This window comes from Camellia sinensis, chromosome 9, assembly GCF_055761805.1.
Source record: "Camellia sinensis isolate YWXY chromosome 9, ASM5576180v1, whole genome shotgun sequence".
NCBI lineage: Eukaryota > Viridiplantae > Streptophyta > Magnoliopsida > Ericales > Theaceae > Camellia > Camellia sinensis.
In genome coordinates, this window is record NC_138969.1 from 8,341,834 (window position 1) to 8,366,297 (window position 24,464).

Here is a 24,464-nt window from a genome sequence, read left to right on the forward strand (position 1 = left end):
TTGAGCTATGAAGACCAAAAACTACTCATATGGCCTAAACAAGGCTGTGGGAACACCACCAGCCGGGAGAAGAAGCCACCGACTGTCCATCGGCTGAAAAATAATCCCATCGGCACAATATTCTGCCGGACGGCACAAAATGTTGCCGACCGGCAAAACGTTCCTGAGTCGGGGCAGATTCGACATTTCACCACGGGTGTTTTAAAATAGGGTTTCTAAACCCTATTTTTTCATTTCCTTCTCCGCCGAAAACCCATACTTTCTTTCTCTAGAGTGTTTTCCTCTCCTCTTTCCTCCGTTTCTTCGCGTTCTACGCCCGTTTCGTCGTCGGATTCACGATTTTCTTCGCGTTTCGGACATTTTCAACCGAACAAATTTTTGTTTCGGTGTCTCTTTTGTCGTTCCCACCTTTTTGGGGTTTGTTCCCCTCGCTTTCCTCTTGATTTCCGTGCCCTTTTCCCATCCCGGCCTTTTCGGTCATTTTCGGCCTTCTCGGGAGTTGACTTTTCGGTTGACTTTCCATATTCTAGCCCGATTTTCCTTCCTCCGGCTATTTTCTCATCATTCTTGATATGGCGGATGACATTCCACGCGGTGGGACTCCCCCGGATCACGAGATGGATCCCGAGGTCGAGCTCCTACCCTTGAGCGAGGGCCCATTCGACCCGGCGACCTACCGGCTGGCGATTCATGTTCTGCCCCCGACGGACTGCGCCAGTTTCGGAGCTTCGAGTGGCACGTGCTGCCCGAGCTATTACTGCGTGAGCCTACCTCCCACCTGTCCTTTGACGCTTCCGAGGTAACTCTCTTTTCTCTGCTTTACTTTCTGCAATGTAGGATACAAAACTGTCGTAGCTAGTTGTGCTCTTTAATTGCTTTAGCTCAGATACCCTGTATACTGTAGTTGATTGTAAACATACTTCCAACTGATATCTGCTTGAGACTGACACATGCACACACACTGCACTAGCCCTGAATCACCCAAACACACGGCGCACACTGTATTTCACTGCACACTCTGGTGCCTGGTATCTGCTTGAGTCTGAAAATATGCACACATGCTATACTGTACTGAACTACCCAAACACGCTGACGCATCACACGTTGTAGTTCACTGTAAGCACACCGGCACTCGGTATTTGTTTAAACCTGTCAAACTTGCACACATGCTACATCTATATACTGCTTAGAACTGCATTTTGAATATTGCCTTGCAATTGTTGTTTTCGGTTTACAGGGGGATTCCCATACCATCCGTGGGTATGGGAACACCGGTGCCCGGGACTGGTACGCCGAGCTTCCCAATGCGGTCCGTCGCATCGTGGACCAGGCGGGTTTCGGCGCCTTCTGCAGAGGACTCTCCAGGCTCACTACATGCAGACCTCTCATCGCCGCTTTGGTAGAGAGGTGGTGGGACACCACCGATTCATTCCATTTCTCCGCGGCAAGGGACATGACGATGACCCCTTACGATTTCTCGATGCTCACAGGCATCGGGGTAGGGGGTGATCCGATCCCTTTCGATATTGACATGGACGAGTGGACTGCCGCTCAGATTCACTTGCTCGGTGAGGTGCCACCCCTCACCCGTCCAGGCTATGTCCGATATTCCTGGTTCGAGGTGCAGTTCCGGGTCCAGCCCACCCTTGTTGATGCAGCCCCGATGACTCCGGAGGCCGTGGAGAGGTACGCACGCGGCTTCCTCATGTTCTTGTTTGGGACGACTATTTTCGTCGACCGGGCGAACACCGTGCCTCTCTGCCTACTCAGCGCACTGGTGGACGTCCGAGGCATCTTGCATTACGACTGGGGTGGCGCCGCTCTGGCCACTCTCTACGGATACATGAGCTCAGCTTCCCGCGATAGCGGACAGTTGCTCGGGGGCTATTGGCGTGTTTGGGAGGTACGTTTCTTCTCCGCTTTTCATTTCTGCTTTTCGATCTTTTCTGTACTCTGTACACTGCACACACTGTAGTCTGCTTTATACTTGCTGTATACTGTACACACGGCACACACATACACTCTGCTTTACACTGACTGTACACTGCTCACACTGCACACTCTGCACAATACATTGCACAACACGTGGTTCTGCTATTTCTGCTTTTACTCTATATTCTGCTTTATCTAATAATCATATTGATGTTTTCTCTGCAGTTGTGGGTTTACGCCTACTTTCCTAGGCTTGCACCCGTGCCAGTCACGGAGACTCCTCTGGTCGTCCCCTTTTCGCGCCGCTTTGATGGGAGATGCACCCGGAGGCCGCGAGAGACTTTCGGCTTCTTCCGGCGCTTCTTCGACACCATCACCCCCGCAGAGGTATGTCTTACTTGCAGTTTATTTAAGCTTCGCCTTTCCACTGCACATTTCAATAACAGTAGATAACAAACTGTATTGCATTTTCAGATCACCTGGCAGCCATGGGCTCCTCTGGCAGCCATGACGCGGGATCGGTTTGCCGGTGCCGATGAGACCTCGCGTTTCCGGATCTTGTTGGAGGGCCCGGTCTGTCAGGCTTGGTACCTGGGTGAGCGTTTCCTACGCCAGACCCTAGGGTTACCAGAGCAGATAGTCCCGGTTCACCCTCCCGAGGATATGAGGGAGACCGAGAGGCTCACTATTGAGCAGATGGCCGACTATACCATCGGTTGGGAGGCGACCTGCTTTAGAGGCATCGGCGACTACCGAGAGTATGTACAGACGTATCTTATGCGGCCTCTGAGCGGCGGCCGTCGAGCTGAGGGAGTTAGACCCGTGGCACTAGCAGCGAGGACAGGAGCGGGAGCTGGAGCTGGAGCTTCGAGGAGGGCCCGAGTCCGTGGCAGGGGCGGAGTTCAGGGGGGACGGGGGACCGGTTGGCCTGTTCTGCCTACTTCACTGACTTTCCGAGGGCAGGGCGGGGCAACCTATCAGATCCCCTTCGCCCCTCCGCCGGCTGATCACGAGTTTGTCGGTGTCCCCGACTTGCCTCCGGTATGCATTACTGCATTTTTGTACAGTCATTTCATTTCAGTTTATTTGATATTCCATAGAATATTGATGCATCTGATATTTTTGCAGGCTTCTTCTGAGTATACCCGGCAGTCATTGGAGATGAATGCCTCCATGATGGGGATGCTACAGCGGACCTTTGATCTCCTGGCCCTCTACAGCATTTCGGTATGTTTTTCTGATCACGGCCTCAAATCACTCACAAGCTGATTCACGTAATCTGATACACGACACAACACCTGACACACTGATCTCACAGCGTCTGATACACTGCATACACTGCATTCTGCACTGTACTCTGCACTGATAAACTGCTCACTGCATTCACATACCGTACTCATACACTACATTCTGCCCTGATAAACTGCTCACGGCATTCACACACTGTACTCACACACTGCATTCTGCACTGATACACTGCTCACGGTATACTGATGCATTTGCCTTTTATGTACTTTTTCAACCTCCCTTCCAGATTCCCGGGGTAGGAGGTGCTCCGGCTGGGCCTTCCATCCCCGCCCGAGGGAGAGATGAGGAGGGCCGAGTATTCCCCCGTACCAAGGCGGGGCGCACTTATGCCGGAAGCAGTTCGCGGGCTCCCGTCCCTGACGATGACGATGATGAGGATGACGAGTCAGAGGCGGAGGCAGAGTCAGAGGCGGAGTCATCGAAGGAGGAGACCGGAGGCGGCACTAGCTCGGGCTCTGACGACGATGCTGATGATGCTCCTGGACCTTCGTCCAGGAAGAGGACTAGGACAGACTGATGGCCCTCGGAGTCGCTGGATACGGATACAGATTTTGTTGTTTTTCTTCTTTCTTGTACTTTTCCTTTTTGTTGGTAGTTAGATTACCTTGTACTGCCGCAGGCAGATTTTTGTTTTCCTCAAAACTTTGTACTTGAAAAAGATTATGAAATGAACAAATTTTTTTGCTTAAAAAGTGTTACATTTACATATCTCATGTATTGCATCGCATCACATCATGTTACACTTCAATGTAAATGGAATATGATTTGTTGTACGAATGTTGAACACTTGCACTGTAATAATCAGATAACTAAACAGCCAACAGCAAAATAAACCCAAGCAATCCACTGCCTGATTCTAGACACACAGCCCTTACTCTGTTGGGGATTAATCTGCATACAGCCCAAAACACAGCATTCGGTTCATTCTGCACACAGCAAATTCTGAACGAAATAGCCCAATCTGACAAGACGGCCTACGGGGGGTGAAACCAGCTGGAGTTGAAGCACGCTCAAATATAGAGAATGGCACAGCATTCTGAGCATAAATGATTTTTGAAATTGAATAAGGGTTTTTCAAACCGGGGTATCGAGCCTACAACTGAACGTAGCGGGGAAAGACTCAACAAAGGTACGCGACCTAAACATAACGAGACACGCTCGGAAGAAACCTAAAGCAAAGGATGAAACCGACAAATCAAAAGACACGACACACAGACGCGTTAACGAAGACGGGGGACCTCTGATCACGAGGAGCCAGTTTCTCTGGGTATTGTTTCCCACCCTTTCTGATTTGTGATTCTCACATCACTCGACCCTCAAGCTCGGATTTTCTCTCAAAACCCTTTTCCTCACTTTTCTCTCAACTCACACCTCTCTATTCTTCATTCTCTCATTTTTCGTCCCTCCCCAAGGTGATCAATGAATGAATAGGAAGTTGAGGGTTCGTGCTCAACACCGTTAGCTCACGGCTATTTCTTCTGGTGGGTAGAGTGCCCTTCTGGCAAGTATGTTGACGATCGGCGGGGGGGGGGGGGGAAACAGAACGCCTGGCTCAACTGTGCCCCTAGTTCATCATTTTGACCATTTTTTGTTTTTGCTTTCTACTAAAACAGTTTCGATCAAAATGAGAGTCGGATTAACGTACTTGTTCGATTTTTGATTTGAAAACCATACAAGTCAGGCTGTAAGCACTGAAATTTTCCCTTTTGGGTCCAAGAAAATGGTCCAGTTTTGGAAAATGGAATAGTTTTTGAGAAAATAGTCGACCTCAGTAAAAATTTTCAAAAACTATTTTGCAAACAGTCAATGCTCAACGAGCATGGAACTTACTCTTTGAGATGTGCAACCTCAGATCGGAGGCAGTGGAAAATTGCCCCTGGCTTGAAGGGGGTGGATGGCAATGGAAAGTTGGTTTGAATGGCGTCTCGCGACGACTCATGGCAACGGAAAGTTGCCCCTTGTTTGGATAGTGCCACAGCAGTCCGTAGACAGTCTTCATTGGCGATGGTCGAGCTCTTGGACACAGAGGTGACGAAGACAGTCACAACAAATATATGGACACAGTCACCTTGGAGGGTGTTGGCGACTGGACTTTTGGGATGATGTCGAAACCATTGCATGGACCGAGACGCTATGAAAGCGTTGGGGGCTGGACTTCATGACGAAGTTGCCTACGTATCCCAAACATGGGAATCAAGCCTCACGTAGTTCCGGTTAAGGTACACTCGGGTATTTTAACCTTCACTTTTCAGGCTCTAACTTTTGCCAAGGCACCCGATGCGGGTTTTCAACCTTGCGAGCTTCTTTTTATTCACTTTTTCTTTTGTTCTTTTGTTCATTTTTTACCTTTTCCGCATTTTTCTTTTCTTTTCTTTTCTTTTCTTTTTTTTTTCTTTTTTTTTTTGCATTTTTTTTGCTTCTTTTTTGTATTTTTCTCTTGCTCTAACTTTTGCCTGGGTCGCCCTTCCGGGTTTTCGGCCCAGCGAGCCTCTCAAAGGGGAAAAGTGTAACAAGTCCATGTCAAATGTTTTTTTTGAAGTTGAAGCCTCTCTGTGTCTAGGAGAACGGCTGTTGCAATGATTTGCTGAAGAATCCATCATGGTTGCTCCACGAGCTTCTTTCTGGTGAGATCTGATCTTTTGATTCGACCTTGGTGCCTCTTGTTCTGGAGCTGCTTTTGATCTGGCCATACAGACCTTGCATGACGTTTGACCGTTTGAACTTTCTGAACGGGTTCAAGGTTCGAAACGGGCAGGTTGGATCTTGAGGCTGAGAGCGATCCTAGGCTGCACAATCTCAAGAGCGGTTCCACACTGGTTTTCACAGGGCTGTGTAAAACATTTTTTGAAAGTTTTTAAGAAAGCGATAAATTGCTCGTGCCGAAGATAGTGTGGAACCAATCTAGATCAAGCCAGGGTCCTTCTCAGTACTCACGCCGATAAGCATGATTTCATTCATTAAAAGGCTTAGCACGCCTCTCTTTTTCTCAAAATGATCAAAATTTTACAAAACCCGAGGAATTCCTTCCTCTTCGTTTTTATCACCGCAGTGCTCGAAAGAGGTTTTTGAAAAACTTAGGTTAATGCAATGAGTTTGGTGCGCAGGAGAGCAGGCGAGATGTACTGTCGGCCCAATCAGATTCTCTGGCACTTAAACTGAAAGCAAGCATGAAAGTGAGATAGCAACAACTGTTTCATTCAGATTTGTTGGTGTAACTGGCCTTTCGGCAGAAACAGACTCAAAAACAAAACGGGTAATTACAAGACAACGGTGTTCGAGGCAACAACCCCGGAATCACCTGGTATTCTATACAAAGGGGACTGACTCGTTACAACAAGACAGACCTTTAAGCAAAAAAGACTGACTCAAGACAAAGAGACAGACTCAAAACAAAAGACTGACTCGATACCCAAGCCAGGATTTACAAAGCTAGCGTTCACAGCCACTCAAAAATGCGTGCCAGACGCCACATTCAAAATACATCCAGATACCGCCCGCAGGTGGTTCACCTTCTGATTACATACTTGCAGTATCTATGTCCTCAAAATCCAATAACTGGGTGGTAACGGACTTGACTGAGGTAGGCGGGAGGATAACCTCGTTGTCAATCAAATCTTGCGCCTCATGACGGAGGCGGAAACAATTGTCGGTAGCATGGCCTGTCTGCTGGTGGTACGCACAGTACTGAGCAGCATCATGCGTAGCAGGGAGATTCTTCGGGAGAGGCCGAGGCTCCAAGGGTTTAAGGTGCCCCCTCTCGGCAAGGATCTGAAGTGCCTTAGACAAAGGCAAGTAGAGAGCATGAAAGGTCCTGCGCCCCCGGGGCAGGTACTTTGGGGTTTGAGCGCTCTTACTAGCTGCACAAGCAAAAGGGTCGGCAGGCGCCACCTTAGCTTTCTGATCTTTCCCGGGTGCAGGGGCGGGAACAGGAGGAACTGTTCTGGCATGACGGGGCCTATCCCGATTTTCTGACTGGCTTGAACTACCCTCGGTTGGAGTGGGGAAAGCATCTTCCACAGTTTTTGCCACAACTGCGAATATTTGTTGCTTGTTCATCCCCCCGGCTTTCAAAGCCTCGACTGCCCACAGCAGTTGTTCAATGGGATCGGCATCTGCCTTCATTTTGTCTTTTCCTCTGGCCTCAGCCTGATCGAGGGTTTGAGTTGATGTTGATATGTCATTACCATAGCTGGAGGCCATCTCCGGTTGGCTAAGTTCAATCACAATTCGCCCCAACAGCGGGGGCTCCTGGGGTACAAAACTCCCGGCATATGGTGCAGCTGGAGGTGAAGCTGACATTCCGTAGGCGAGATCCGCCACAGACCTCTGGAGATCACCTATCATCCCCATTAGTTCAAATGTAGTAGGCTCGCGAGCCTGGTATAGCCCGGAGCCCAAACCGAGTGCGCAACAGGCGACCTAGGTAGATGTGGCATATCAATGTTGGTCTCACTTTGTAGAGTGATCCCCTGCTCCAATGCAGCCGTCATAATCACGATCTCTTCCGAATTCTGCGTCATCGTAAGCCCTGCCTCAGCGAGGGGAAGCACTGGCTATTCTGTACCAATTCTCTGGACACTCTGAACTGAAAGGAGAAACAAACAGCATTTCAGCCCAAACAGATCAAACACTGGTGTAGCTGAACAACTGTACTCTACTGCTGATCACTGTTCCCAGAAATCACTGTTCCAAAAACTGAACCTGATACCCGCAGATAACTGATTTCTCAACAACACTGATACTGGTGCCCTCAGGCCCGATACTTATACTTGCAAACTGACATGTACTTTCCTGTAGAGCAACACCCTAAAAGCACATAGCAAATAAAAAGAGCCAAAACACCCCTATGTTGGGTAGGGTTTCCCTGTCCTATTTTGTCAAGAGCTAGGGTTTCACTATGCACGCAGCAGTTTCAAACAACCTAACATCGGGTAAGCAACCTGTCCTAACTTGGAATGGTCACTACAGATCCGAATATGCACTAGGTCGAATGGTCAAAACGGGTGCCCAGGAAAAACCGGGGTTTGTGTTCCCATACTGTCAGAGCCCATAACCGGTCAGCCTTATGGTCATGTCTTGACAAGACAAGCCTCCAGCAAACCGTTCAGGAATGGCAGATGGCAAACACTGTGTTCCTAGGCGCACCAATGCACATGCAATGCAAAGAGACACATAAATGAAATCAAACATGGGATATCACGAGCTCGAGTCAAGCTCTCTAAATCCCTAGCAGAGTCACCAGAAACTGTAGCACGTGCCCGCGAGGGGGCCCCGCTACTACAGTTCAGACTCAATTTGTGTCACGGTTCTTAATCTTGAACCAAAGAGTCCAAATCTGGCAAATCGTTTTGAGAAAACAGATTTTAGGAAAGAAGTGCCAAACATGGACTGCTTTGCCAGATACAGAGTCGCCACCTAAATATTATTTATGGGGGAATTTAGGAACCCTGACTCGGTGCCGAAGGCCACATGTCCGACATCACCGGAGCTGTCTCGGCTCGGGAGCTTGGGTACGATCGGGGAAGGTCAGCTATGAGCACCCTCTTTCGCCCGGTCCGAAAATCGGCCTCTACTAACCATGATATCCGATTTTGAAACGTTATGTGTTCTTAAACCAATTATTAGCCTAGCGTTACTATGTTATGCGCGCAGCAAACAAGTATAGACTAGATTGCCTAATTTGGAAATAAGCATTGCATATCCGTTTGTCTTAAAAAAAAGTACTTTGGAATTTGCTACTCGTAAGTAGGCTAAAACACGAATTTCAACGAGTTTTTCCAACTCAGACAATCCAACCTTCACCCACGGGCATTCAAACAATTTATACGCATAAGCATCTAGCCACATGGTAAGCATGCTGTCATGGCAACACTCGCACGCATGCAGTATGCTAAAGCAGGAAAATACTAACATAGTACTCCGTGCCAAAACAATAAACTAGTTAGCAAACATGCATGATCCTAGTTCATGTTAGAGTGGCTAATGCAACGCATGCAAAATGCAATTAGAGTAGGCTCGGCTAACCTAAGCATGGCATGTGAAATGCAGTCAATTGATGCACGTATTCAATTTGGAATTGAAGTACAAATGCAGTTAGCGTGATGTACCGAGCCCGGTGCATGTAAAACAAATGGATGAATGCACGCATGCATAGCATAAGGTATGCTAATTTTAAATATGCCCTAATACTAACCATCAAAGCAGGTAAATAAAAGGGAAGAAAGAAGTGGGGATTGGAAGACATACACACACTCACCCACACTTATTACAGATTTGCCCTCGCCCGGAGGGACCAAATAAATAATACAAATCAATTAACTACGCAAGCTAATTAAATATTACAAATTTCCTAATCAGCTAATCAAACTAATTAAGCTAGGAAAAGCAGTAAACCGCCTCGGGAGGAGAGCCAGATGCAGCGCATGCTCGGGTCTTGCTCGGAATTGCACCGCCATGCATAGTCTGCCTCTGTTTTCCCTGCTCTGCCCCTCTGAAGACTACCAAAGTCTCAAGGATGCTTCTCTGGATATTGGGACTCACCACCGGCTGAGTAGAGTCACCATCGGCGGCAAATTGTGGTCATCGGCACAAAATTGATCCATCGGCAGAAGAATAATTGCCGGTCGGCAATGTACACTGCCGGTCGGCAAAGAATGCCTGCAAAACCTGCAACTCACAGCAGCAGAGGACAGAACTTGCATGGCAATACAATTCAAGCAATGTATGCACCAATCATGTCCCCTATCATGTTTGTAACTCAAAAGGACATGTGTCTCGATTCTCGGACCGCCAATCACGCATTTCCATGCATGACGGCCCAAAGAATCAAGTGTGCAACTTTCATGTCAAATGAAATGCAAACCAAACAAACAAACCAAGGCCCAATTCCTATCACCAAGTCAAGGAATAAGGCATGCATGCAAGATGCAATGCAACCTAGGCATACAAGCTAAGTATGCAACATGGCATGGCAAGACACTTATGCATGCATACAAGCAAACATGAGGCAATGCAAATTGATGAAAATATGGACTTATACATAATTTAGGCAACTCTAATTAGGCCTAAAACAATGGCCAAAGTGACCAAAACAAAGGACTAAACACGTACACACATGCACATGTTGGAGGCCTAAATGCTTAAGCATCAAAAGACTACTTCTAAGCACACTTAGAAGGGAATGATCATGGACATATGACATGCATTATAAGCCTTGAAAACATGTAGGAAATGATGTCAAATTAACCTACCAATGCAAGCTATGCATGAGTCCAAACCTAAGGACCTAAAACATGACCATATGACTCATGATGCAAATGACCAAATTGAATCAAAACAGCCCCAAATCATGCAAAAGTAAGCCTCAAGAACCACTTAGATGGCATCCAAATGACCTAATCTTAGAGGCATACACAATGGCATAAACATGAAGCATGAAACATCAATTCTTGAAACATCAAAAGGGTCATGAAATGCAAGCATATGAGCATGATAAGTGGACTGAAATAACATGGTGGATAGTCCCAAACCACTAAATCAATGCAAGAATGTCATGCTATACGTTCATACACTTCGGGCCAACAAGCCGGAATGCAAAGGAGCTATACTAAGCATGCCAAATCCGACCCAAACAACTATGGACAGACCTCTAGCATGGCAAAATAAGCACACAAGCTTCACAAAACTAGACCTAAAACATGCTCGAACAAAGGCTAACAACCTAAAGCATATTAAGGCAATAACATGGCATTACATGGTAGGTATGCTAAGCATGTATGGTGTACCAAAACCAACACACAACAAGGTTATATCATGGCATAATAAGCATGGAAAACAACCAAAACGTGATCAATACACACTCTAACATGATGCTCTCTCAAGAGGCCAAAAAGGGTCCTTTTCAAGGATAACAAGGAGAGGGGGTGGCCCTCCCCTTTTGGAGACTTCAAGGCACCATCTCCACCACTGAAATCCCTCAAGATTTCAGTGGTGAAGAGGCCCAAACACCAAAGTCTCGAAACTTGCACAAAATAGCACAAAATGGGGCCTTTCAAGACCTAAGAGGGGTCAAACACCTCCAAACCACAAAACACTCTTAATAAACAATCAAGAGGACTAAAAAACAGAACTTTTTTGTATTATACACTAAGCTCAAAAACGATTTAAAGACAGGTAGAAATACAATGCAAGATTGGGGAATAAAGAGGCAAAATTGTTACCCTTGAAGACCCCTTCAACAATGGTGCTCCAACAGCTCCTTCTAGGTTGAAAACAGCTCCAAAACTTCAAAACCAACCTCTTAGAACCTCAGTAGCTAAGTGAAGGTGAAACACTATGTGTTTGTGTGCAATAGTAAGACACAAATGCACTCAAACACACACAAGAGAGAGATATAGAGATAGAAAGTGTATGGTTTCTAACCCTAGAACTCAAAACCCTAAAAATGGCTGTCTAAAAATATCTAAGGTCTCTCAAGTGTCTAACCTAAAGCCAAGAGAGAAGGCTCTCTCTTATAGAGCCTTTTGTCTTGTAAAGCTTACAAGACAAGCTTCTCAAGAGAGAGATCCCTCCATACACGTGTATGGAGGGGAGCCAAAGCAAGACAGCTTTGATAAAATATCTGCAAAAGCAGATGCACTGTAGTCGGCCGGCCAAAAATGCCATTTTGGCAAAAAGGAGTGCCGTCCGGCAACAAATAGTGCCGACCGGTAATATACATTGCCGACGGCAGCAAAAACCAGCCGGTGGCCTCTAGCCACTGCCGGTGGTGTGTGGGGATGCCTCACAAGGCATTCCCTGCCCTTCCAAGGCAAAACACAAGTGTTTGGTGCAAAACCAGACACAAAACGGTCAAGTTCGGAGATCCTGAGGCAGGGCGCGTAGCCGAGACCTCCGGGAACTCCAAACGAACACAAACATGGATAATCACCGAGTGTTCAAACGGTGACGTCCAAGTCTTGAGGACGGTCAAAAATGGGGTGTCTACAGTCTTTAACCACAATCCCCTAAATCCCACGGTCACTTTGTATCAAGCCACAGCTGCCTGGAGAGAGTTATATGTGCTTAATCACCTTGGTGCTCGACAGCCGAATGCAGCAGTGTCCGAGCCCCCTAGCCACAGATGGAGTCCACCAGGTCCGGGCCACTTTAAGCTTAATTATGATGCCAGCTTCACTAAAGACGGGTCAAAAGCTTCCCTGGCTGCCATTCTTCAGAATCGGGAAGGTCAACTGGTCGATGGTCGCACTTCTATTGTTCATGTATCGTCAACCTTACAAGGAGAAGCCCAAGCGGTTCGAATGGCTTGCGCCTTTTCTCAAACCCTCAACCTCAGCCAAATCAGTGTGGAAGGAGATAGCAAAACAGTCATCGAGTTGAGTGTCTCTGAACTAGTTCCTCCATGGGATTGCATGGCTATTATACATGATATTCGCTCTGCAAAGTCTTGGAACAACATTTCTTTCTGCTGGTCACCTAGAAGCTCCAATCGTGCGGCCCACTAGGTAGCTTCTCGCAACTTGACAGGCATGCTTCCCCTCGACTGGGTTGCCCATCCTCCTCCGGCGCTTAGGGCTATCTTATCTCTAGACTCTTTGTAAGCCGGTTGGCATTTTCTTGTTCAAAAAAAAAAAAGGTATAACAGGATTTTCCGTTGCAACTTTTTACAAATTAAAAACGATTAGTCAGAAATAGAAGTTAAAATATTCATTGTCTTGCTTTTTAATAATTAATTTTTTTTAAATTATTTAAATTATTTTTATCCCATAAGTAGTAAGTAAAAACTATATCAAATATGACCAATGTCATTTTTTTAGAATTTATTCAATAGGAAGTAAAAATTACAATCATTTTGATTTTATTATTTATCTATTTACTCTGTATTTGGTTGAGGGATTTGAGAAAAGATTTAGAAAGAAAAATGAAAAATAAAAGTAAAATGTAAATAAAATATACTTACATTTTATCTAATTTCACATACCTTTTCTTTTTTCTTTTCCAAATCCCCAATCAATAGGACATTAGAAAATCCCTTACTGATGAATATATATATTCAATCTGTTTACCAATATCTCCACAATTACTAGCCTTGAAAACCTGTCATACATTTCTGTTATAGTAGTTACATGTCACTGGATAAACTTTATCAGTTTTTCAACTCTTCACTTAATTCACGTAGCAAAGGGCATTTATAAATATAAGATTTATCATAATTTTCTTCTTCTTCTTCTTAGGGGTTATTTAGAATGATCTAAATAAATATACTTTTTATCTTTTTAAGAAAAAATGTGCAGAAAAATAGAGAGGTGATATGATGAAAAAAAGATAAAAAGATAGATTATTTTGAACTTCCAAAACTTAGCCTTATTCTCCTTCTCCATTTATTTATTTATTTTTATTTTATTTTATTTTTTTTGAGATGGATGATAGTAAATTTACGAATATGGTGGAATTTAGTTTCATTTATAGGATATCATTTTATTTTATTTTGATTCACAAAGATGTCTGAGACTTTGCTACAACTAATTATTAGTTGAAAACGTTTGTGTTTGTAGAGTAGTTTTTGAGATAAAAAGTACGAAAACTTATTTGATTTGCATTTTTGTAGAAATGGTTTTGGAAAATTGTTTTGGAGAGAGAATTTTAAAAAAAAATGATTGATTTGATGTGTATGAAAGAGAAAGTGATTTTGAAAAGTAGGTAACCAAACAAAATTTTGAGATTTTTTTTGAAAAAATTTGTTTAGTTTGATTACTCTTAAAAATTTGTTTGTAGAGAATTTTTTCCAAAATTTTTTCTGAAAAACAAGTCCATAATTCTCCGTTCCACATATACCAAATAAGTATCGCATCAAAATCTTTGGAGTAGAATCAAAAAAGAGAAGTAAGTGAAACATCTAACCATTAATTGACAACTTTATCTACCCTTTATTTTATTTTTTTCATATTTTTTGTAGTATGAACTCCTCTCCCTTTCGTCTTACAAGTTTTTAAGGTTGAATTAGTTTACGTCTCAGCCGGTAATATATATCTATAGATATAATTTTTCATCTGTAGCCAATCAAATTTTGGCCATAGTAGATTTCTTGTGATGATTTATCAATCTTTTTCTGCTAGCACTCTAATCCTTTTTATTAGAGATTATTTCTTGTGAAAATGATCACTGAGACATATCAAGAAAGAAAAAAAGAAAAAAACTACAGCTCATGACCGCCATACCTTGAAAGCGAAACAAAATTAATTAACTAAAAACATAGAATATAGTATTTGAAACTTTGCATTCAAACAATTGTTGTTTACATAAAATTAAGAAATATGTTGGGTAAGACAACAGTATAGTCTCTCTATGGGGTTACGAAGTTTACAACATCAAGTCTTGTTTTTAAAATTGGTGTGTTTTTTTTTGGAGCTATGAGAGAAGATAAATTTTAGGAGGTGACGTGTGGAAGTGAATAAAGAGAATTTCATACTTCAAATAAATGAACATAATGCACATTTTAATATGGATTCGGTAGAAACCTTTGCTCCACCTAACAACATTTGGTGATTGATTCCTTACTTTGAAATTGTTTGTGAAGCTTCTATTTCTACCACACTTTTTAACTCTTTATACGCACAAATTGTGACTTTTTTACTTTATATTATTATAATTATACTGTTAGAAATGGTTTTGAAATTCTAGAAATTCCGAGTAAAAATAGAATTTTTTTCTTAACTTTGATCTATTATTTAGGTGGGACCCGTATGCCAAATTTGGCAGGTCTAAGTGGTAACGCGTTCTATGCCGCGTTGTGATTCACGTGGTATATTTGGTTGTTTAAAACCATTATCGGGTGAATGAAAAATTGAAACCAAAGTGAGCTCCATGGAAATAGAGTTTTGGTAGAAATTCCTTAAGGTTAGTATAATGGCTTGTCCCACATTAATTTGGTGGGAAGTTTTGAGTGGGTTTATGAGGCATGGGATTGGAATTTGGGGTGTGCCCCAAGGGATACCCAAGTTTTATAGAGAGGGAGGTTATGGGCTAGACCCATTGGACTCAAAAATAACCACGTGCCGCCACCGCCGTTTGGACGGGTTGGGCCTGGTCACGGGTGTGAGGTTGGGTTGGGCTTGTCTAGGCCAAAAATATTTGAGTTTATTTTATTTATTTTGAAATAAAATCTATCTGTTTTTATTTCAAAATTCTGGTTGAAATTAAATTTATATTTTTGTAATGCACCTCTCCAGAAATTCTGTCCAAACCGAATCTGTTCCACCCGAACACATTTCAAATCTGTTTAATTTTCAAATTCAAACAGATTCGGTTATCTGTCCAAACAGTGCCAACAGATTTTGTATCTGTTTAATTTAAATTGAACAGGTATTGTACCTGTTTAATTCAAAACTAGCAGCCACCACTTTACCTATATAAATAGGCAGTCAATCATTTGAACGGGTATTGTACCTGTTTAATTCAAAACTAGCAGTCACCAAGCCACCACTTCACCTATATAAATAAGCAGTCCCTCATTTGATTTTTTACTGCAATTTTCGTACTTCTCCTCTGTTATAATTCTTTGCATTTTGCTGCATTTAATTTATGTGAGAAATAGTATAAACACTTAGTGAATTCGTTGGACAAATAATCTGTAGTGCTGTTATTGTTTGTTGTTGATCATTTTATCCTAGGAGATAGACGTCCACATTTTAAAAGCACCATGGAGAGGACAAATTTGTTTTAAGGACACAGTGTCTAACACTAGGCTAGATCAAAATATTGTTCAAGAAATTAATCAAGTAAGTTAATTTATTTTTCTGCTTTGCTTTTATTTATTTAAATTAGATTCTGATTTTATTTTTGTAACAAAATAAAAATCTGTTTTTATTTATTTATTGGTTTGATTTTTGTAATAAAACATTCTCTCTCCTTTCCTATTTTTCTTTTATATTCTGTTTGTCATTTAGTACCCAAACAAAATTAATTTATTTAAGTACAGTAAAAATTGTTCAACATATACTCTTTAGAAAAATTACATTTGAAGGCACAATGTATTTCAATAAAAAAAAAATTTACACACCCACTCTCTCCCATCGCACTCACTCTACCGATCATAGCCACCATCTCTTCCTACTTTTACTCTGTCAACACATCTTCTTTTCATTTTTATTATTATTTTTTTCAAATAACAACACATAACTATCAATAACATGAAGCAAAAGAATTTAGATAACTCAACATATATAATAATTATAAATAAATTGTATATGAAATTTTGGTGTTTAAGAGATGTTTGGATGTAGTTTTACAATATTTTGATATAATTATGTGCTATTAAAAAGAAGTGACATTAGTCTATTATAACAATATAATTCTACTAACCTATTAACCAAAAAAATTGTCATGGAAAAGGCAGAGGAGAATAATGTTTTGCCATGGTTTGCATTGTGTAAACTTTTTTTTTTTTTTTTTTATCAACAAAAGACAGACTTTTATTGATGAAAACACAAAGTAGGAAACATCAATAAAGAAATGTCAATGGTATACAAATAGAATTTTCATACATAAAGTTCATATTGACTAAAGTGATCTTCTGTGTTCTTTCATTTCAAAATAAATGGCCCGTCAGCATAACTCAAAATTACAAATATTGCACTACCACATCATTTTGTATTTATTTCATGTTTTAATTTTTTATTTGTAAATTATTTTACAAACATAAAATTGAAAACCAAGAAACCAATAAATAAATAGGGTAAATTACACTTTGCCCCCTTTATGTTTGGTCACTTTCCCACTTTTGCCCTTAAAGTTTATTTTTTCTCATTTTAGCCCTTCATGTTTCAAGTTTTTCTCAGTTTACTCTTAAAACTAATTTTTGTTCAAAATTAAATAGAAAATGACACATTAATAGTCATGTGGTATAAAAATATTTTATTATATATAACTCATATCTTTAACATAAAGTTAAACTCTAATATAATAATATATTTTTTATGTTATGTGATAGTTATTATGACATTTTCTGTCTAATTTTGAATAGAAATTAACTTTAGGAGTAAAGTGAAAAAAATTTGAAACTTAAAGGGCTAAAGTAAAATAAAAAAAAAATTTAAGAGCCAAAGTAAAAAAGTAATCAAACATAAATGGGACAAAGTGTAATTTATCCAAACAAATAAATAAACAGATTTTTTGTGTCGAGCCTAGATTTTTTTGGGCCAGGATTTGGTTGTTGTTGGGGAAAAATATCAAAAGACTTTCACGAAGCAGACCCAACCCGACAGAACTATTGGGCCAATCCTACCCAATTTTGGCACCTGCCCATAAAGCCTGGTCTGCTCTGCAAGTCAGTCTTCTCTATTTGGGGTTTTTTTTTTTTTTTTTGAATTATTTGTTTTTTAGTGATTTTTTAAAAAATTTGTCAATTTTTTTTATTTTTTCAATTTGTTGTGTATACGAATTTAAAAATTAAAAAAAATTTAAACAAAATAAGTAAAAAAAAAAATCAAGCATTTTAAAACTTATTTTCATCTTTTATGAATTTTTTAAAATTTTAAAATTTTTAGTTTGGCCTCTCCAAGCTGAATCTAAAAGCATATTTTCTGAATTTTTTTTAAAGAAAATACTAAAGATAAAAAAATAAATAAATAAACAAACCCCAAAAACACGCGCTTAACTTCGAAACTGATTGCTTTCAAATATGTCATATATTTACACTACAATCTTATATAGATAATGGGTTGTTTGTTTTGTTGTCTCTGTATATATGCCATTGCTTAATGGAAACAAAGCAATGCGACTGTTTCTCTCTCACTCACTAAAACCCACAACCGTTTGGTTTCTTAGAAGCTTTAACTCATGGTCTTTCGCCATTAAAAATGCTTCTTCACCCAACAAAGCTCTGCAACTTTTCTCTCAAATGCAACGCCACTCTATACCTCTCGACAGTTTCTCTGTACTCTTCACTCTAAAATCTTGTACCCATTTGCACAACCTTCCTCTCGTCAATCATCTCCATGCCCATCTCCTCAAACTCGGCTTCAATTCCCACGTCTACGTCGCCACTTCCCTCCTCCATGCATACGTTGTCGCTTCATTTCGCGATGCTTGTGACTTGTTCGATGAAATGCCTGAGAGAAACACCGTCACGTAGAATACGATGATTACGGGCTATTCAAAGTTGGGAGATGTTGAAAAGGCCTGGGGCGTGTTTGATAGAATGCCTTTGAGGTGTTAATGTACATTGTATAATTTACCATCACCTACCACACACTTACCATCACCTACCACACACTCACCTACTACACTCACCTACTACACTCACCTACCACCACCTACTCCCTACACCTACATCTATATAAGGAACCCCTCATTTGTAATACAGATTATCAACAATACATCAATCAACAATATCAATCATCAATACATATTTCATTATCTCTATTTTTCCATACATCAAGTTTAACATGGTATCAGAGCAAGGTTAACACCCTAGTAATTTCGCTTCACCGGCGGGCGGCAGCCTCGCCTTGGCCGCCCGCCGGACGATGAGAAAACTAAGCACATAACATGTCTGCCATACCTCCCAGTTTCGGTCCTCCGCGGCCGCTTCCGCCGCCGGTGAGTGATGCCATCTGCTAGTAAGGATGCAATCAATATTATTACATCACTTTGTTCCTGGATCCTTGCAAGAGGCCAATCAAATCTGCTCTTTGTACTTCAGTTACCTTGTCGGTTGGTAAAATTCCTACCATGTAGAGTAATCTTCCAAGGATCCAAGCTACCATAGTTTTACCTGTTCCAGGATTGCCAAGGAAGGCCATATGAGGCGGTCTTCTAGGGCCGACTCTTAGCCCAAGAGCCCTTCGTCTCTCATCCAAAAGCATCCCCTTTGCCCATTTCCTAAGTTGTAACTTAAGCTCGTGCAGACCCACAATATTTGATAAAGCATCTTCAAGTTCATCCATCTTCACCATAATCTCATCTACATGTTCGGCCAGGACCACCAGGATCTCCGACGCCGAATCGCCCCCAATTTCAACCCTGGCCGCTGACTGTCCTCATCACGTCGCTCCTCCAGCGATGCTGCCTTCCCTCCGACGAGATCGGCCTCGCTGACACATCACAAACCGGCGTCACCGACGGCGACCTCGCCCATCACTGCGGCTGATTCAATCCGGAACCACCACCACAACCTCTTCAACACTACAATCATCTTTTTCACAAATCAGATCTCACTCGCATATGTCTCCCAGGCCTTTAGTTCCTCACTTTTCTTCTATAGCCTTCGGCCTCCATTCTCTTCTCCTGGTCTCCAGTGAGATGAACCCCAACTCCACCGCCGTCTCCGCCCCTAGCAACCTCCACATTCCGGTACCGCCGCCGCCGCCTAAGGTGGGTCTCCTCTCGGTTGGGGTGAAGATCTTCCAGCCCGAAGGCGTCGCAGCCTTGTACTCCGGCGTCTCCGCCACCATCCTCTGCCAGACTCTCTATTCCACCACCCGAATGGGTCTCTACGAAGTCTTCAAGCAGACATGGACCGACCCCATCTCCGGAACCCTTTGCTTTCTCTCTCTCCTATCTCTCCAGATGATGATTTTCTGTGGGCCTATCTCTCCAGAGCATTTTCTCAAATCCAATCAAAAGCATTTTCTCTCTCTCTCTTTACTTTTTCCACTCCCACCACACATTATCCTCGCCATTCCCTAATCCACATGGCCTTGTTCCCATTTTTTTCATATAACCCATCATGCCTCCCACTCATTGAAATATTAAAACTATATCACACAACCACCGCAATGGTGCTCTTCTGCTCTTTTGGTTTTCACCAACGTAATGGGCCAGCTGTCCACTCCCGTTGCTCCACTTTCTTTATTTATTATTATTATTATTTTTCATCTTTCTTTTTTATTAACCACAAACAAAAAAAAAAAAAAAAAAAATACAGATTTGCACAATCCACTCATTTTATTCATATCGGGCTCCACCCTGATCCACATTTTACACCAAAAAAAAAAAAAAAAAAAAAAACAACAACAACAACAACAAACATACACAAACATCACAACAACAACAGCTTTGTTTTTCTTTTCTGCAGACGGCCACCCACCGACCTACTCTGCCGCCGGTCTCTTCTTCTTGCCTCCGTCTTGGCCGGCCCTTGATGGTGCTGCCTCCGTGTTTCCCACTCCACTGGGCACGATCACTACTCCCTGCTCCTCCACTGCAGCATATGGCGGCCCTCCAAATCGGAACATCACGGTGGCCTTCCGCTTCAGCTCTTTGTTTTCCGCTTTCAGCACGCTTATCTCTGCTCGCGCATCCTTATACATGCGTTGGAGCAGAGCCAGTTGGGCGTTTAAATGCTGCACCTCATTTGTCCTACTCTGCAGCCGGTTCGACAAGTTTGTGACCGCCGTCATGCTTTCCACACAGGCCTTCAAAGTATACTGATTAGCCTCCACATCCGTTTGCACTGCCATTTTTTGCTCCACTGACTGCATCGGAAAGTTCAACGGAGCAAACCCAGTGGTGTTTGGTTGAGGTTCACGGTACACCGCACCAGTTCTCTCTCCTGTGGACTCGTTAAGATCGGGAAAGAGAGTGAGCAGCCCACGGGAAGACGAGGCCATTTTCTGGGCAACAGAGTGTTACAGAATATCTCTCGCAACAGAGTGTTACAGACTATCTCTCTCAGCAAAACGACCTCTCTTTCTCAGCAAAACGAAGAATTTTTCAGAGGTTTCTCTCAGTTTTTCTGTCTCAGCTTCTGCCTCCTCCGCTTCGGTTTATAAAGACCATGACACAGAGGCAGCCACGCGCATCGCGCGCCTCTTGACGCCAGACAAACGGGCACGCCAGCCAAAGCACTCACGTGCCTCGCCATCATATCTGGCACGCCTTTTGATGCATCGGGCACGCCTTTTGATGGCACGCCTTTTGAGGGTGCGGGCACACCTTTTGAGGGCACGACTTTTGAGGGCTCGATATCTACATCCATGTATATTTTTTGGGCAGCCTATATACACACTCATACAGTGTCTTCTACACCGGTCAGCTTTATCAATCCCTTTGTTTCAACCTCAAATAGGTTTCTATCTTTACACCTATTTGAGTTTGAAGGGGGGTTATACACAGTATCATGTATAAGTCGCTCATGGCGCACTCCCTAAGTCGCCCCCTTGGTGCACCACCACAACCTCTGCTACATCGGTCCGACATGACCCCGTAAACTGTCCTGCTACATCGGTCCGACATGACCCCGTAAACTGTCTTCTACAACGGTCCGACATGACCCCGTAAACTGTCTTCTACAACGGTCCGACATGACCCCGTAAACTGTCCTGCTACAACGGTCCGACATGACCCCATAAACTGTCATCTACAACGGTCTGACACGACCACACAGTGTCTGCTACATCGGTCCAACATGACCCCGTAAACTGTCTTCTACAACGGTCCGACATGACCCCGTAAACTGTCCTGCTACAACGGTCCGACATGACCCCGTAAACTGTCTTCTACGTCTGACACGACCACACAGTGTCTGCTACAACGGTCCGACATGACCCCGTAAACTGTCTGCTACAACGGTCCGATATGACCCCATAAACTGTCTGCTACATCGGTCTGACACGACCATACCGTGTCTCCTATCTTGTTTTATTTTATTTATCAGCCTATTTTTCTGTTTTGTTACTCTCTCCAAACTCAAGTTGGCTAGTACCTATTCTCCTTGAGTTTGAGGGGGGCTGTTAATGTACATTGTATAATTTACCATCACCTACCACACACTTACCATCACCTACCACACACTCACCTACTACACTCACCTACTACACTCACCTACCACCACCTACTCCCTACACCTACATCTATATAAGGAACCCCTCATTTGTAATACAGATTATCAACAATACATCAATCAACAATATCAATCATCAATACATATTTCATTCTCTCTATTTTTCCATACATCAAGTTTAACAGAGGGATGTTGCCTCGTGGTCTGCCATGATCGCGTGTTACGTGAATAATGGCCATTGGGGAAATGGGTTAACGCTCTTTCGCGAAATGTTGGTGGTTGAGCAGTTAAAACCTGACCACAACAATGGTAGGGTGTGCCCACATGGGTTCTATAGGATTGCTACTTGGGAAATCAATTCATGGATTTATTGCAAAGAATGGTTGGGTATTGAATGTGGAACTTGGCACAGTTTTGTTGGACATGTATGCCAAGTGTGGAATTTTAAAGATCGCTAGTTGGGTCTTTGATATGTTGCAAGACAGAAATGTGAAGTCTTGGACTATCCTAATTTGTGGGTCTGCACAGCACGACTATGGCAAAGAAGCATTGTTTATGTTTGAGATGATGAAAGAAGTTGGTGTTAGACCAAATGAATTGACATTCACCGGAGTTCTTAGTGCCTGTGCACAAGCAGGGTTGGTTGAGGAAGGCCGCAGATATTTTAGAATGATTGAAGAATGCGGGTTGGAGTCCACAACTCAGCATTATGTTTGCGTGGTTGACATGTTTGGGAAGACGGGGCTTTTGGGGGAAGTGTATGAGGTTATTAAGACGATGAGACTTGAACCCAATGTTTTTGTTTGGTGTTCCTTCTTGTCCGTATGTAAAGTGCATAAGAAACTTGAGATGTTTGAGAGAGTGGTTGATCGGGTTATGGAGATGGTTAAGCCGGAGAATGATGGAGGGGTTTAAACTCTTGTTTCAGACTTGTATGTTTTGGGTGAAAAGTGGGACGATGCCGAAAGAGTGAGGAAATTAATGGTGAACCAAAATGTCAGGAAGGCGCGAGGATCAAGTTTCATTAGAAGTGGAGTAGGATAGACGGATAGTAATAATAGAGGTGCACAAACCAATCAATTGTATCGGTTGTATTCTTGAATTTGGAATGAAAAGAGTAATGCTTCCCAGGACGGGTCACAAAATTAGACCATTTAGATTAGATTAGCATTCACAGAAATTGTTGTTTTATCTTCTTGGGCAACTCATGAACTTTTATGTAGAGATAATCAACAACAATATTAATAATGGTTTGAGCTCCCAAGTTGTTTAATTTGGTGTTGTGTTTTGTCCATCATACAAATGATTCAGTTGAAACAAAATACAACCCTTTGAGATGAAAAGGGAATTTTGCAACATCCCAATTGTTAATGATTATTTATTTCAACAAGAAGAGATTAGAAAGAAAAATCAGATTACAGGCATTTAAAAGTTTTGAATTATCATGTTCTCTACGGTAAATGTATTTTTAATCTTTATTTTTTTTAACAAAAGATCATGATGACTGGCTGTGAAGGCTTCAATTTAGGTGAGCCATAATGATTTTTCTTAATTCAAAAATTATAGGGACCTATGTGCTTAAAACTTCATAGATAATAGACCAAACCAAAAAAAGAGTAAAGTTTTTCCAATTTTTTTTTTCAAAAAATTGATCGAGCCAAAATTCAAAGCAATAATGCAAGGAATCAAACCTTGAATACAAAAAACAAAAACATAAATGAATAAGATTTTATAAGATTTGTTGATGGTGTCCACTTTAAAAAAATAAAATTATTTGTTATTATACAAACAAAAAGTAGTCATCATTATGCATCTCTCGGTAAAAATTAAAAAATAAAAAATAAAAAATCATCATTTCATTTCTTTCTCCATCAAAATAAAAGTGAACATAAACAAACAAAAAGTAGTCATCATTATGCATCTCTCTTGGTAAAATTTAAAAAAAAAAAATTCATCATTTTATTTCTTTCTCTATCAAAATAGAAAGTTTTTTTTTTTGGATAAGTAAGTCATATTATAACCAAAAAAGAAAAATATACAATGAAGTTCAACACACAGCTTTTGATGGGAGCACAAAAATAAACAAAATAACTACTCCATCAAAAAACAGACTGAGCTTATAGAAAACAAGCACAACATTTCCAACAAAACAAGGATTCAGAATTTCTTTCTGGCATTCTTCAAGTCATGAAGTTTCGCTTTAAGTTTTCTTCTGTTATCCTCTTTTGAAGTCTCCCCATAACTAGGATCACTTGGAGATGGACTCCCTCTATTTCTCAACTCTTGACTTGAATCTCCATTTCCTAACTCGCCCATATCACCAAGGACATCAAAGGCATTAGATGTTGAGGAGATAGAAGACTGCGTCTCTCTCTCTTTGTTGATCAAAATAGAAAGTGCACATAAGCAAATGAAATGTAAGAGCATCTCCAATGGTAGTAGG

General features: G+C 42.1%; 1 non-coding gene and 1 pseudogene across 3 annotated transcripts in view; one reads left to right on the top strand and one right to left on the bottom strand.

The window, feature by feature from the left end:
* LOC114285001 (uncharacterized) overlaps positions 1 to 24,464 on the bottom strand; it is a 100,950-nt gene that overhangs the window by 59,837 nt on the left and 16,649 nt on the right. The window lies entirely within an intron of this gene.
* Positions 17,873 to 23,356, top strand: LOC114284995 (pentatricopeptide repeat-containing protein At5g66520-like; annotated as a pseudogene). Its single transcript, XR_014339356.1, has 2 exons — positions 17,873 to 18,447; positions 22,209 to 23,356. The product of XR_014339356.1 is annotated as a pentatricopeptide repeat-containing protein At5g66520-like (transcript).